Source organism: Falco cherrug, chromosome 4 (assembly GCF_023634085.1).
Source record: "Falco cherrug isolate bFalChe1 chromosome 4, bFalChe1.pri, whole genome shotgun sequence".
NCBI classification, from domain to species: domain Eukaryota; kingdom Metazoa; phylum Chordata; class Aves; order Falconiformes; family Falconidae; genus Falco; species Falco cherrug.
In genome coordinates, this window is record NC_073700.1 from 83,534,632 (window position 1) to 83,550,078 (window position 15,447).

A 15,447-nucleotide genomic window follows, 5' to 3' on the forward strand; every position below is an offset into this window, starting at 1 on the left:
TAGAGAGCTGAAGAAATACTAGAAATTTGGACGTGTCTAACTTTTTTTTTTTTTTTTTTTTTAATAGAACCTAGGCATAGTCACAAAGTCTTCCTGTATGCTTTGCAAGCTCATCCTGTTTGGTGACGTTAAACACATGCTTTTAAGTCACTGTATCTTGTTCAGTCTCAGACTGATAAATGGTGTGTTTTTTCCCAAGCTGCCATTTTTCTGTGTTTGTTTTTCTAGCAGGCTTCCAAGTTGCATAGTAACTATCCCTCTTCTGCAACCACCTCCCCACTCCTCCTCCTTTTCTATTCATGGTGCAACTCCCTTTCTGTGCACTGTGGGAAAACAATATTTTCTCTCATGGAATAAAACCCCTACCTTTGTTTCATGTTGGCCAAAAATAGGGCTTTATAGCTCTCCATTTTCCATACAACAAAGGATAAAACTGGCTCTGGAGAGGTGATTATGAATGATGAATATCAGGTACACAAGCCTCATGGTATGTTGCTCATATCCTTACATCAGTTTTTGACATGATGAGTCTTTATAATAAAAAGGAAATTATGTTTTTTGTATGCTTACACCCTCCCTTTCATTTGCCTATCTATTGGCATTGCACTAATTCATAACAAGAAAATGTTGAAATCAAGAATTGCCTCTGTTATTTGAATAGATGGCAAAATAGGAGAGATTTCTCCCCTTTTGTCAGCTTTTAAGGAACTAGCCATTTTCAGCAGGAAGGAGACGTGATGTTAGCAGCAACAAAACTTAAAACATCATGTGGGATGATTTCTGAATGCTATAACTATCATTGTCCTCTCCAAAAAAATTGAATGAGATGTGACAAAATTGGCTGTGTTTGAAATTTTCTTTGAATTTGAGGAGTCAAAAGAAGAATTTAAGTGATTGAGAAAACAATTTCTGCAGCATCTCTATAGACAGAGGAAAGATGGAAGTCTGCAAGTACAATAAGACGACAAGTGGTAAGGAACATATTCTGAATTATGCTTGATGAAGAATGTTAATAGGAATAAAGAAATTGCAGGGTACGATGTTTCAAGGATCAAAGAGTAAGAGATTAAGTTGTGAAATACAGTGATAAATATATACAGAAGAAGATTAAAACAGAATTAGCGATCAGAAGCTTCTGGGAGGAGAGATTGTGGAGCACTCTTTCTAGAAACTATAGAAAGCAAATATGAGAGAGAAAACTTTAAAAGAGAGGCATTTATTTATGCACAAGAAGAATGGGAGACCTGATATATATTTGACGTCAGCTGTTCTTTGAGAAGTGCTTTGTGTCTGCTTTTTGAGTTCATCATTCAGTAGAAATTATGGCAGTTAAAACCCTGTGAAATGAAGTCTGAATTAATGGGTTTGGAATAAATCTGACTTCTAAGGATTGCAGGGTGTTTCCCTAGCTGGTAGCACGTCAGTGGAAAAGCTTTTCTTGCAGAAGCAGGCTGTCAGTGAGTCTGTGGAGGGTCTCCAAGGTCCTGGAAGAACAGGAAGGTGGCAATGGGAGTGGTACTAGAATTACAGTAAGAACCCACAACCTCTTATTTTATCTGATAGAGGGGGCCACTTTATGTTCATCACCACAAGAAACAAGACCTCTTCCAAATAATTTTTTCAGCCTGGATGGAAATATCTTGGCTGTATGTATAATCTGCGTGCATATTCAAATATAGAAGAAAAGAATCATATTACCTAGTAATGTCAGGTAATATGGTTTTCTGAGCAAAGGAGCTCAATTCATTGTATTGACCTAGGGAGAAGAGTTTTAACTATTTGGAGGTATTTGGAGACTTCACAAACAAGAGACCAGCATGGGAGAAACCTCCGAATTGTGTTTTGTCTGGGATTTCAGTAAGTGAAGCATGGAGGGAGTCAACATTTCAGTAGTGAATGAAAGATGGAGTTAGAGGAGGAGAGTAGGACAGACAGTTGCGTGTCTGTAATAACTGAAGAGAGACTAACAGCAGGAAAGGAAAGAACTAGAAAAAGTGGTCATCAGTTACTAATTTTCTCTTGGAAAATACAGTCCTTTTTGGTGGAGGTAGTAAATGAAGAAGGAAAGGATGACATTTATAAACACAGGCCCCAGAACAATGCAAAGACTGTTCTTCTGGTTGGTTTAAGGAGGAAAATCTTACAGAAATATTTACCCCTATCTGCAAGTGAGGTTTCCAGGCTCATGGGAAGTGTATAAAGAGGACTGGCTAGTTTAATGTTGACCAAAGCAGAGGCAGTTTATCATGGTCAATCATTGTTCAAATATCCTTGTGCCAAGAATAGACTGAAAACTAACAGACCATGCCAGGTCTATGCTGGAGATGAAATAAAAAGAGCAGGTGTGTATGACCACTGCTTCAGCTGAATGGGGGGAAAAGTCCTTCAGCTGATCTCATTAATTCATCAATGTACAACAGATTCAAAGACAGAAATGTTTGCCCAGAGGCGTGTGTTTGATTTTTAGGTTGGGGTTTTTTAATGCGTTATGTTGAGCTGAAGAAGGCAATTTCTTTCTTTAACATCAAGCATTTAGTAACTACGTAGTGAGATTCATTGCTTGCCAGAACTGTCGCTAAGCTGCCTTGTTTCTCCTTGTGAATGGAAATATCTAAGTTGTAAGCCTGGGAACCTAGAGAGAGACATAAGAAACTTTTTTTTAGCTGTGGTTTTTTTTTTTGCAAGTAGCAATGTTCTGTTTACAGAACTACATAAAATGTTCTGAAGAAAAGGACAAGTTAAGGGAACACAGGTAAAAACAAAAAACTTTTGAAATATCAAAGAAGGCACAGGCTTTTTGTGCTTGTCTCTAACTTTTGAGGAAAAAAACCAGCTATACTTGTGGCTTGGGGAAATCACATGCATTTTGATTTTGGTAATAATCAGACTTTGAACAGCATTGACAGTCATGGATAGTAATCAGAGCATTGCCAGTTCCCTGTGGAAGGGCACAGATTACCAGTTGCTAACTGACTGTGTGCTGTAGAAGTACTTTGGCAAAAATATTCTGGCCTAAAGAAAGTGTATGTTCTCCAATTCCACAGTGTTTGAGCACCCTTAAAACACTTACCCTCTAAACAGTAATGTGAAATAGACTGCTGTTTATTCCCGTTTGACAGATGGGGACCTGGAATGCGGAGTATTATGGGATCTCTGATCACTGGAAACCTGTGATTGGCAACTTCAGCTCAAGACTGCTAAATCTTGAGTGTCCTAACAAATCATTAGGCCATTTTTTATTTTATTTTTATTTTTTAAATGTTCATTAACCATCCCTCATGGGCACTTTTAAGAAATACGTGATGAATACATAGATGTAAAAAACTTTACATGATCTTTTTCAGTGTTACCACAGGAGAAGTAGAAACCCATAAGAAAAAAAAGAAATCAATCAAACAAAAAAAACCCCAACAAAGTCAACTAGGGCTATATGTGTATCTAGTGGGTATTTTCTTTCTGTATGTGAATGAAATGCAAATTTCCTTCTTGGTACTCTCAGACCAAGACTGCTGGAGGTCTTACTTTCTGCCAGTGAAGAATTACTATGCTTCAGGTAGAGGGATCAATGTTACTGTGTCAAAGATGGGAACAGGCCATCCGTGAAAATCATAGATAGATTATTGGCTTCGTGTGACAGTGAATGGCATGAGACATGCTCAGGCTGGTTTGCTCTGTTGTATGCAATATCATGTAATGATGCTGAACTTTCCAAAAAGGCAAGGATTCAATCCTCTTTCAGATTGGGTAGGATATTATCATATCATGTCTCCAAAATGAAAATTTCAAAACTCTATTATTATTTGTAACGATGAGCAAAATTAGTTCTCTTCATGTCTGTGTGTCAAGCAGAATAACATAACAACTTTTACTATGTGTCATCTTTCTCTTGTGCAGATGATACAAATAAATTTAAAGTTGATCAAATGGGGTAGCCAAACGATATAGATTGTTTATCAGTCTGTCATGTGACGCCAGCAGAGTTGGGAACGTCCCTTTGCCCTCTCGGTGCACAAATGGCACACTCTGATTGCTGTCTTCTCTAGAACAGGATTACGCACTGGTGAGGGAGTTTTACAAATGAGCATTGAAAGATGTGGAGGAAATGGATTATATAGTCTAAGATTAAGGTAGCCTAATTTAGTCTGAATTTTTATGAAAAATAAAGATTCAACTGAAGTTTTTGTATAATTCACTTAACCCAATATTCTCTTTTCTGCATCATCAGAAAATGCAGTTTATACTGTATAGAAACTAAAGAATATTGTTTTCCTTTTCAAAGGAGACCTTAATTGTTTATTTAACTAACACAATTTAGATCTATAGCATCAAGACTACAAATCATTAGAAAATTGAATGTTTTAAAAAACCTTATGGAGTTCTAAGACTGTATTTTTCCCTTAGTGTTCAAAATACATCTTCTGTTGACTTTGTGCGTATCTTTAAATGATGTTGGCTCATTTGGGTAGTCAGTTATGTTGATTGTATGTATTGGCTTGGCCACATAGGCTGATAAATCATGAAAGATCTCTCAAGATACAAGTCCTCTTGAATACCTGTCATGCCACTAGTGAAGAGAGTTCTGGGGTAGTATAGCACTGTCAGGACTACTTTGAACTTCTTTCACTGTGCTTGTGGCTTGATAAGGCAGTGGACCTTGTGATGATAAAAAGTTCTTGCTTTTCTTGCTTGTGCTTTTGGGGTCTTGCTTTTGTTCCTTGCGCTTTTTGAACTGCATTGGAAAACTAATACGATTTCCTTTAAAATTAATGAATAAATACACACAAAACCTTGCCATGCTGCACAAAGACAGGAAAGGAGCAGGAACACATAGGGAACTCCTTAATGTGGTGTTGCCACTGAAGCCCCTGCATCCCACCCAGGCAAACATCATTCTACTGATTGGCAGTGTAGCGGTGCCAAGACTGCAGCGGTAGCTGATTTGATTTAGATGTTCCATAAATGGGTTGTTTAGTACACATGGTCTTATTTAGGACACAGTTTTATTTAGGACACATGTCCTAAATAAGAGCATTTGTGCTGGAGAAATGACTGTCCTTGGATTCATGCAGTGCCTAGAAATGCAGTGTTTCCAATACTCAAGTATTGCCCCTTGAGAAGAAATGGCTGAAGGAGTTACCATGGTTATTCAGTCCAGCCCTCCACAGCTGCAGGTCATTCTTTAGGGGATATGTAGCCACTAAAGGTCTACTGACCATCTCTGTATCTTCTCTCCCTCCTCGCATTGCAACAGTGCACACAAAACCCCCTTAGCATACTGTGACAAGCTTATGGTCTCTGGATCAGAAGACAAAGTATCACAAAACAGTTGAGTGCCAGAAAAAGTGAGAAATGAAAGCAGTTATCAAACTTGTTGGTTGCTGGTGTCTGCAGTGCTAAATAACTTGGCAAAAACCGAGATGGGAGCTACAGTACTGTAAAAGACTGACTGATGAAATATTTCTGTTGGCAACCATCCTAGTGCATTTGTAGCCTGAAATTCTTGTTGGTAGGTATGCCTTGGAGATTTCCACTTGCAAATATAGTTAGTTGCTCAACTTCTCAACTCATTCATTTTCTGATGGGTCCCAGAATAGCATACTGCCTCTCTGAATTGCTGGAGGGTTTCTGCTGCATCTGAGAGGACACTAAATGAACAAAAGTGAATGTAATGATTTAGCCCCCAAGTCAATAAAATACTTGATCATCACATGTTTTAAGCTAGACACTTATGTAGCTTTCAGCTTTAGGTTTTTGTTTACGTCAATGTATGTGCACTTTAGTATTTCAGCTGTGGTGTGTGACACCAGTAGCTGAGAGTGCGCTGTTTATCTATTTATATTCTTAGACACACACACAAACACATGTGAGACATATATATATAAGATCTCTAAGAGTAATACACTTTATATGCCTGTGAATAGTAATTGAAAGAGAATACTGTGATTAGATAGCTTACAATAGCATCTTCTTTGAAGTTGTCTAAATAAAACCAGCTCTGCTGTGTTAGTTCAAGTAAATTGCTCCTTAAATGTAAGGTTGGTGCATTTGTGTATAGTCTGAAAGTGGAGACAAGCATTTGTTTAGAATGGTAAGCAAATTAATATTGTAAAACATGAGGATGCTATTTTTAGAAGCATTCTTACTGGCAATGAAAAAGAAAAAATAAAGCTTGACCAAGGTTAAGCCTGTTTCATCATGCTGGTAATTTACTTATGTGGGGTTTTTTCAGCTTTGTTATTACAGTACATCTATTTTTAGTTAAGGTGGTGACGAATTTTGCTGCACCTCTTTATCAGATAAAAAAAAAAAGACACATAGCTTTAATTATCTTCCTTTGTCTTCTGAGACATAGGAAGCTTCTTTAGTTATGCTAAATAAACTATTTGTGATGTGAACTGTACGTGCATTTTTTAGTTGTCCAAGTTTTCTGTCTCCATCTTTTTAGCTTTTCTTTATTGCTGGAATTCTGGCAGAGGTACATAGAGGAGATGGAGCACACAATTAAGGTTTAAGATAGTCTAGGTTGTGATTTACTTATTCATTCCTGTGGACACAGTCTGCAGGTGATACCTGCTACCTTGAACGGTCTAGCTTTTGTTGCTGGTTACTTGTAGCCAAAACTGCCACTTGGCCTGTGTATGGCACTGTTTTGTGGGCTGCTGAATGTGCACTCAATTTTTCATGGACTAGGAGTAACACTTTAATTACATTAACTGCAGATTTAAAATGAAAAAATGCATTTGAGACCTCAGGGAAACGTTCTTAGCAGTTCATTTCATTGACTACTATTTAAACAAGTGGAGGAAGAGGCTGGAAATGAAGTGCAATCATAACATATGCAGGCCAGCCCACCCATGACTGATGACTTACGTGAGACCTGACTTGTGATGGTGTAGAACCTCTGATTTGTTCACTGAAAGGTTTTTTTTCCTGCCATTATCACCTGTCTTGCCACCCTGTTCTCTCGACCACCAATCGACAGAATATGAAGTGTGTAGATGACTGCCACAGAACTATGCTATTTTTAGAACAGGCCCTGAGCCCAAGTTTGATCCTACACTTTGCACTCGGAAGCGTAAGTTCATCTAAAATAGTCTGGCATCTTTACTTTGTGGCATTGGGATTCCAGCATTTGCGAGTTATTTTCATTTGTTAATTCATTTTGGGATGCTCTTTCCCAGCAGCTCTTTGGATTGAAGTGAATGTAAGAGCTTTCCCCTCCCAAACTTTTTGCAAGATATAAATATACCTGATTACAGTTGATTAGAATGAGATTATTGTCTGAACATGGATTCAATTTATGTTCTTCCTGGCTCCCCATGCTTTCAATGCGAATTACCAGTTCTGTCCTGTGCATTTTTTTAGCCATTGCATAGCAGTTTGAGGCTCAGAACAATTTAGCAGGTTTTTTTGTGAAGCTCTCCTTACAGAAAACTGTGGGGCTTGGGACCAGTCTTGCCCGTTTATCCTAGAGAGCTTGAACACTTGTCTTTTGCTACTAAAAGCTAGAGATGGGACAGATGAAGGATGCATGGAAACAGCAGCCGTAGCTGCCCACATCTGCCTGCTGAGGTGTGACTGCTGAGCACTTGCTGTAGCATCCCTCTCTATTTGTTTCATCCCTTCTACGGGACAGATTGCTTAGCAAACTGAAGGTTGTATGACTTGGCTAAATGAGCTTGAAGTATGGGTAAAATCCTTCTTGGGACTGATTCTGGCCTTTGGAATACCACCAGTTGGCTGCAAAATATTTGCAAAAGTCAGGTTTGTGACACATTTTGGCAGCATCATAGTATATTGTAAAATTATTTTCAGTTACAGTAAGTAGCTGCATTAAGATTTTCAAGGTGTTTCACTTAGCTAAAGGGAGAGGTTATGTTTACTTGAAAGGTGTTGTAATTTTCTTTCAGAATTATGAAACCTTGCTTTCAATTGTATTTTGACTTTTTTTCTTTTTTGCATTGCATGTTGCTTCCGCGAGGAGAATTAAAGTCATATTGTTCCTTAGGAAATATCCTGGTTCTGCTGAAGTCAGGCAAAGAATTACAGTTCACTCACTGAAGTCAGTTACATCCTTTTAGCATTGCACAAAATTCACCGACACTGTAAAAATGTTGAGCTCTGTATCAATAACATTTTGGTTTGCAGATCTGTTCCTTATTAGAGTTCAAGATGAGGAAGAAAGACGAAAACTGGATCTGGGTTCACTGAAACATTCTGAAAAAAAATAGGAGAGGACCGGGACTGAACTTTGCTGCCGTCCTGGTCCAGCTAACGCAGGAACGTTTCATGTAGTTTCATAACAATGTTATTGACCGGCGTGAGATGTGACCTTTTCATATCACAGTAGCAGTCAATTTGTTGCTGCTCCAGAGGCATGTGTATGCATGTAATGCTGTTTCTCCATGTGCCTGAATGCTCCCCAGTGAGGGGTGAAGTTGCTGGGAAAGGAGATCCCAGCTGGCAGGGCAGTGGGAGGGATGACGTGTGCCTGCAGCCCAGCACGTGGCCAGGCTTTTCAGGGCCGTTCCTTGGCCCATACTTTTAGTGCTTTATGTAAAATATTTTTTCTTGGCCAAGCTTCCAAAAGCTTATAGCAATGGTTGTCTAACTATATGTGGTTTATTTGATATTTCCTTGAAAATTTAACGGAACAATTGTCCCAACCTACATGAGTATCTATTTGCTCCAAATCTGATATGGTTTTGTACAATGGTTGTAGCATGTTATGCAAAGTCACTTCATCCTTTCATGAACCCAAGCCTGGAGCTAGAAAGACCCTACTGATCTAATTATGTGACTTAAAAGGGCAGCTTTGAATAGCAAAACAAAGCAAACACTTTGTGGCTTTGTTGTTTAGTGGTGGGGTTTTTTTCCACAAAGACTTTTTCCCCCGAAGTGATTAGAGTGTTGGTGCCTCTCTTGTAAAAATTATCCAGTCTTTTAGGAAAATAAACCTATTTGGGATTTAAAAACAAACAAACAAAAAAAAAAAACAACAAAAAAGCAACAAACCCCCACACACCTCTGCTTTTCAGGAGAGGATGATTTAAAAGACAACAACTTTCTGATGTAGGAATAATTATTCTATTTAGTTCTTATTATTACTATCAGTTCAGCAATAATTCTTAGTAGTTCTTAGTAGCTTTGAAGGTACTCCCCATGATCACCAGATCTGACCTGTCTAACTTGAAGTCCTACAACAAAACCTCCCTTAAGTTTGCCCTACAGAACTGTTAGAGCTTTCTTTCCAGAGACACAGCCACTATTGATGTAAAGCTATAATTTGTTTCTGTATTGAATTTTTCTACTAGATTGATTTTTCTTAAAGACTTGTTTCTTAAAATAAAGACCATTTTACTACATCACTGGACATCTTGCCCTGTGTATGTATAGACAAGGGATGCCAAGCCATCCCTGAACTACTTCAGTAAACTTAGTATCTCAGGTCTTTGAGTTTCCAATGGTTTTCTAAACCTATTTTGTGCTTGTGGCATTATCTATCCATCCTCAGTTTTGCAGCGTTCTTTTTTCAGGTATCTATACTGGAACAAGTTACTGTATCACAAGAATATTCTCTTTGGTATATGCATATCACCTCACTACTGTTACTCAATATAACCTTGTTTATATATCCAAGGATTTTATTAGTCTTTTTGGTCCTAGTGTAATCCTAGGAGCTCATATTTAGTTGGCTGTCTTCTGCTGTGATCCTAAATCTTTTGCATAGCCATTGATTTTCACAATGCAGTTCTCCAGACAGCAAGCATGGCCTACATTTCTTGGCTTAAATCCAAAAAAACACTTAAACTCAGACATATACTACAAGCTAGAGATGATCCTCTTGGTTCTCCAGCTGTATGGACTTAGTAGTCTGTTGTCCAGGAACTCTCATTGTCTAGGTCAGTTCTAGATCTACCTGCCAGGCTACCTTGCATCAGGAAATCCTGTGCAAAATGCTTTATGGAGGTACAGATTATCTTCTCATTAGAAGTGCAACAAGCTTGAAATTCCTGAAGCTGAACAAATTGCAAGCTATCATCAGTTATGTGCTCTAGGGTTCCTTTATCTATATCCATCCAGGTGTGTCTGGTGGAGCTAGATGTGGCAGACACAGTATGCACTAACGTCGCTCTCAGAGAGCTGGGCGTAACTATGGACGACCCAGTAAATCTCATATTGCTCATACTTCTACTTGCCTCATTAATGACATAAAAAGGGAAAGATGCTTATTTGCTGGTATGAGGCATTTATTTGTCAATATCTGATGTTGCTTTTGGCTGTATCGCTTGTTTGTTTGCAATTTACCTCAGCCTTGCCACAAAATATGGAGGTTTTAGTTCCAACCTGATGAGTAACAATGTCAGCAGAATAATTGAATTGTGTATGTATTTCCTAACCTAAATATTAATTTATTTGATAGCTCTCTGTTTTTTTAAATTATTTGAGCTTTGTGATTCAGGAAGTTACCTTTTGAATTTATAAAGCCCTTAAGCATATTCTTAACTTAAGCCTTGTGCTTCTAATCAAGTATGCAGTGTTGAGGTGTTGTTCTGAATCTAGGACTTAATTTCTAGTAGACTCATTTATGTGAACCGAAAGGCATATTTTAAGAGGAGAAAGAAGTGATAAGCCATCAGTTAGTTCCAAAACCCTGAGATAATTTGCATGAGAAAGATGCAAGGCTCTCTGTATTATTATATGAGAGATGGTAGAGACCTATACATTTATCTAGCATAATGCTCCTTATCCTCAAAACTTTTTCAAATTTTATTCTCCCATTGTTCGTCACAAAATCCTCTAAAGCTACAGAAATGCTGTTCTTTGTCCCAGAAAATTCCTTTGAAGCTTGAATTGAGCTTAAACAGGTTTAGAATCACAGTTTTCTCCTCACTTCAGAAGTGCCCAGCACATGGTTTCACAGCACAGCAAAGGAAAAGCAACCTGTATTCCTGCACAGGCAATGCCAAAGGCTTGCTACACAGAAAACTTATCAGAGACATCCCCACACTGCATCTTTCCAACCAGAGCACGTGGATTAAGTGATCCATTTTAACTGCCCCAGAGGGTTGGAATACGATCCCTTAGTTCCAGGAAAGAGCAGAACCAGACCACTTGAGCATCTCCCTTGATTTCTTTCTGCTCCCAAACCATCTGCTTCTCTGTGGTAATAGTCTTAGGCTGTTTGTTAACCTAGTTAATCCTCAAGCGTAAGCTGTAGTAATTTATGCTGGATGTTTGGGTTTCATGTGGTACTAATGGTATCTAATGAACTGTGGCTACAGAAACATCTGTTCTATACAATAGTTAATTTTTTTATTTCTTTAATCTTGATGATTAGATATACAAAAAATAGTTAGGAGTTCTTTAGGCTGCAAAGATTAGAACTCAGACCTTCAGTACTGCAATAGACCAGATTTAATGGTCTTTAATCCATGCAACCTCAATTTAGCTCCCACTTGTTTATGCATTGCTTGATATTGGTGCATGTTATTACTTCCTGTGTTTTCACTTGCCAAATGAAAAAGGGGCTGAAGGAAGGCTGAATGGACAACTCTCTTTATTTTAATTTTGTATGTAACATTTATATGATACAATTGAGCAAATTGTATGGTAGAAATGGTAGAAAAATTATGCAAGAATTCATTTACACTTAAGAAAACTGCAAAAGTTGAAACTAAGCTATTAATATTAATGAAGGCTATGCTTCAGAATAACATGAGTGAGAAATGGGATGTGCCAAAAACAACCAGTAATAAACTGTTTTGTACTTAAAAAGGAAAGTAAGAGAAAAATGCTACTTAATTGTAATGTTGCAGTTAATAATGCAGTAGAAATCTTAGCTCTTTCTAATTTGAGTGCTTAATTTCTCAGTCTTAATGTTGCAGTAATGTGGTTTCCAGATTTAATTTCCTTATATTTATTTGTTTTTAGCAACTGAGAAGAAAAATAAGAGAAACACATTGTGAAACCCCTGTAATGAGATTTTAGTGCTACTAACATGCCTTACGTTTTCTATAAAGTTGCTGATTGCATTTAGAATCACCTCAGCAGCACTAAATCATTTCAACAGTTTACTCTGACCTCCAGTATCATTAAAGTTCTCTAAGTTTAGGAAATGCATTTGAAAAAACAGAACAAAAAACCTCATGTTCCTGTATGAAAATGTCACCTTATAACATACATAGCTTTAAAAATAAAAAACAGATTTTCGTCAGGCATGAACCCTTTATCCTTCCCCTGTGGGACTCTAAAGGAGCTATTTAAACTCACGTGATCATGCAGTTAAAGGCTGGGCTGACTCAGCAAAGTGTTTAACTATGTGCTTAAATTCTGTTGCAATCAATAGAATTTGAGCATGTGCTTAAATATTATGTTGAAAAGGGATGAATTTACACACGTGTTTAAAACTAAGCATGTAGCAAAGTAGGCCCATAATACGTCGAAGCAAGTCGGAAGAATTCAAGTTGTAAAAGCCCTAACTTTGGGGTGACTGACTTCATAAGTAAAATATTTTGATAAAATTTTTATATAGCATCTAAAATATAAAGCACAATGCTGTAGTTATTATGGTCTGTGAATTAGCTAACATAGGAGAGTTTATGTGTCTGTCAACTTAAAATACGTATGCCAAAATTAAGAATGCTTGCAGCTATATATCTGAATGTACATTTTCTACTCTTGCATATAGTTTGCTTTTATATAGTTACTGAAGTATTTGAAATCAGTTAGAGCTGTGAATGCTATCTTTAAAAGTGCAGCTGCATATATAAGAAGTTATAAACACGTATGGGTACCTAATACCAGGATCCCACACGCCACAATTTTCCATGTTCTGACTTGTTTTTAACTGATTCATCCAGTGTTTCCCTGTAATACGAGATTTGAATATTTTGGGGCACTGAATCGCTAAACAGGGTCATGTTCTGGTTGGCTCAAGGCATAAGCAATTCCACTTTTTATTTACTTCTGTCTATAAAAAGCATTTTCTGCATTAGAGGAGATTTCTGGTTATATCGGTGATCCCCCTTGCACTTGTGTCTTCCGCCCTGTCCTGTGAAAGTGCTGCATATTACCCACAAAAAATTTGGGTATTTTTATTTTCAGGAGAAAATGATACCAAATCATCGGTTGTCAATGGTACAGTTGCACATATGATGCTGATCCCCTACCTTGTCCTGTAACACTCTACCTGTCGCTGTGCTGCCACTGCCCATGTCCATGCCCCTTTGCAGAGCTGGGTGTATGACATCTGCAGAGCTTCAGCACTTCCCTGGGAGGAGCGCTTCCTGAGGAATATTGTGGAGAGGGAAGAACGAAGGCAAGGACACAGGGGTGTTAAGCAGCAATAGGTGCTAACTTGATGATCCTGTGGGGAACACCCTGTTATCAGCTGTTGCAGTCTGCATCTGTCTGGGGACAGATCCGAACAGGATCAGGTCATTTGGCATGTGGAGGAAGGCAAAGGTTTGGGATGATGGAGGAGACTTGAGCCACAGACCTCACGGGTGCCACGGAGTATCCAAATGTCACAGGTGTTTCCCAGAATTTTGTTATTGTGAATCTTTTCTTGGGTAACACAATTGTGAGAGGTGTTTGTTTGGTTTTTTTTACCCTCGGGTACAATACATTCTGTTACTTAAAGAGCAGACAGATGATCCTTTGCTGAAAGGCAGAACCAAGCCTCAGGTGTTGGGCAGATTCTTGTCTCTTCAGGAGCAAAAAATGCTGAAGATAGTTGAGAATTTGGTGGATTTCTAGAAAGCTCCGAGACAACCTCTGTGTTGGCTTCTTGATTACAGTGAGGTATCATGTCTCTGTGGCCATTGTTGCTCCCCTAGAGCAGGGACGTGGAAGGGGACTCGTAATTTTGGTAGGTGAGTGGTCAGGCTGCTGTATCATATATGTCGGTAGTGACAGGCTTTGGTCACCAGTGTAACAAGTGCTATAAGGCAGAGTAAGACCTAGAGAAGTAAAGTACTATCTGTAACAGTGAAATGAAACTTGTCTACATATAGGTATATTAATCAGCAAACAAGATAACACAATTTTTGAAATATCATTATGAAAAATAACCTTCACATAGCATGCATGAAATCTGCCGAGATGCAGAGGAGCACGGTGCTCTTGTCTGATACGCTGTCAAATGCTGCTCTTCTGAAACCATATAATCTTGTAAAACTGAGAAAGACGCCACACAAATTGCCTAATGCTTCTAAAAATAAGTGTGAGCTGCTCAGCCCCTCTCCAAATTTTAGCAAGTCAACCGAATAGTGCAGTCGGTAAGCGTGTCTAACATGCTGTGCCACAACTGGTGACTTACTATAAGAATTATATCAAGCATGCTAAATACGGAAAGGATGCTTATAACTGCACACACAAAACCCGGTCCCTCATTAACATCTGCCCCCACCTTCTGCTCCCTCCCAACCCGATTAGCTTCAGAAATCGCCTCTCGCAGGGCGGCTGCAGGTCCTGCAGGGAGCAGGCAGCAGCCCAGCTCCCCCACCGAAGCCAACTGCAGCGTAGCCAGAGAAACGGGCAGCAAAAATAGAACAGCAGGATGGCTGCGCGTGGGCGAGGCAGAAACCACATTGCCAGCAAAACTCCCGGCGTTATTTTAGGACCGATACAGAGGCTGTGTCGTTTTGCTCGCTTTTTGCAAAATACTCCCTGGGGATGGCAAGGAGGGAGAGGGGCACGCGTCCCAGGCGAGCAGCGTTTCTGTCCCGCTCCCCTGCCTTCCCTTCTCCCTCCCTGTCTTCTCCCCAACAAAACGGGCTGGGCAGGGGGAAGGGGTTAATCGCGCTCGAGGCCCAGCGGCAGCGGCCGCCGCCGGAGGTTTGAAAGACAGAGACTGGACAGCTGTGTTTGCTGTGGTATTTTTAAACGCATTAATGCAGGCTCCAATCACCAGGCCATGCTTGACCTATTTTTGGCTCAGGCCGGCCATTGTTCTATTTCTGCCGCCGCTGGGCCACGCGGGTGTCGATTCAAATGCAAATGAGTTATCGCTGCTGCTCCCGCCAACTTTGTCCAGCCGCCCGGCCGAGGGAGCGCAGAGGGGCGCAGGGACAGCAACACTGGTCCAGGCTGGGGTAATTCAGACTAAACCCTCCGGGGCTCCCGTCCCTTGAAAGGTGGCTTATTTGGTTTGATGGTTTGTAAGAGGCTGTGTTTCCCCCCCCCGCCCTGCCAGAAAGCCCGAAGCGCGGAGATATTTCTTCATTTCTTCTTCCACCTGCCGTTGGCTGCCCGAACACAACTGCTCAAACTCGGCGGTGCGCAGCCCCTTGCACGCTCTCAGCTCCCTTCCTGCAGGCGGGGGCTGCTGAGAGAGGATTTGGGGTTTTTTCCCCTCTCCCAATAGATATTTGTGCAAGTGCTTAAACATTGCTAATTGCCGAAGCGTATTATCTTACAGCCCTCGCTGGAGGAGGTAGGACC

The 15,447-nt window shown here is 39.6% G+C and overlaps 1 protein-coding gene across 3 annotated transcripts in view; it reads left to right on the forward strand.

The window, feature by feature from the left end:
* Nucleotides 1–15,447, forward strand: part of HDAC9 (histone deacetylase 9) — a 485,060-nt gene that overhangs the window by 187,318 nt on the left and 282,295 nt on the right. The gene's annotated exons all lie outside the window — the stretch shown is intronic.